This window comes from Daktulosphaira vitifoliae, unplaced genomic scaffold, assembly GCF_025091365.1.
Source record: "Daktulosphaira vitifoliae isolate Bord-2020 unplaced genomic scaffold, ASM2509136v1 Scaffold_2, whole genome shotgun sequence".
NCBI classification, from domain to species: Eukaryota; Metazoa; Arthropoda; class Insecta; order Hemiptera; family Phylloxeridae; genus Daktulosphaira; species Daktulosphaira vitifoliae.
The window spans coordinates 13,600,454-13,601,518 of record NW_026099573.1 but is presented as its reverse complement, the minus strand read 5'-3'; the positions used below and the strand labels follow the sequence as shown (position 1 = coordinate 13,601,518).

The window sequence follows — 1,065 nt, the reverse complement described above, 5'->3', positions numbered from 1 at the left end:
AGAGAGAGAGAGAGAGAGAATGTATTGACCGATGTAGTACATGAATATAGCAACTATAAACAAAATACAAATCGACCTAATGATTAACATACGCTAATCGAAATTAATTTAAATGTAAAGGATGAACTCTACTTTGAGAAAAGTCAATGACAATTAATTTTTTTTAATGAATTACCATCGTTATAAATAAATCAATCCAATAGCGATAACGGCCAGAAGTCTCCAACGTATTCATCCGGGCACAACAGACGCGAGTCTAAAAATTACAAAATGAAAATTAATTTATCGATGCCATTACCATCATTAAAAAAACAAACTACATTAATTACTGACCGACCGATTTTATTTAACAAATAAAAACGAATTACCCGCGTAATAAATCCGTTATCCATTAGAACCAGCACTTTTGGCCAACAGGCCGAGCCGTTATGGAAGCATACCACCTCGGGACGCAACAAACGCCGTCTAAAAACTATAAAATCAAATCGATTAATACTGTCGTTACGACGATTATATAAACGATTTTGAAATTATATATATGACTTACAACGGTTGTGAAAACGTCAAACGCACAGTATTTTTTTTTGTGTTTTTTAACGAATAAAAAGGCGTTACCCGTGTTAATAAATCCTCCGTTTGTGAGATCGTTAGAGCCAGAGCTCTCGTTATCGAAGCAGTCCTTCGGGGCACACGACAAACGCCATCTAAAAATTACAAAATCGAATCAAATCAAAGACCGTCACACAATATCGACAATTGATAAACTGCGTTAATCGCAGTGTAAAATTACCAACGGCGAGTTTCGATTAATATATATATATATAATCGCAATAGTAGTAGAAGTAGAAAATTTACAAAATCACATTAATAAACGAATACAGTAAATACACTATATTGAAATAACGACAGAATAAACGACGCACAAAACGGCGGCTCGGTGATAACGAACACGTTTGGGGCGTCGGACGCGGTGATAACGACGAAAAGGCGGGAACGCGATCGGCCGAGTGGGAGGCGCGCTCCCCTATTTCGCGTCGTTTTCCGTTCCAGGAAATAGCGTTTTTC

At 37.1% G+C, this 1,065-nt stretch overlaps 1 long non-coding RNA gene across 2 annotated transcripts; it reads right to left on the bottom strand.

Moving 5' to 3' along the window:
- Positions 1–6: 6 nt before the first annotated feature.
- Positions 7–1,065, bottom strand: LOC126897325 (uncharacterized). 2 transcript variants are annotated; one of them, XR_007702072.1, is made up of 4 exons: positions 791–1,065; positions 616–704; positions 369–472; positions 7–256 (listed from the first exon to the last, which is right to left on the bottom strand). It is a non-coding gene; the product is annotated as an uncharacterized LOC126897325 (long non-coding RNA). The 2 variants fall into 2 exon arrangements; XR_007702071.1 differs by having other exon boundaries at positions 616–1,048.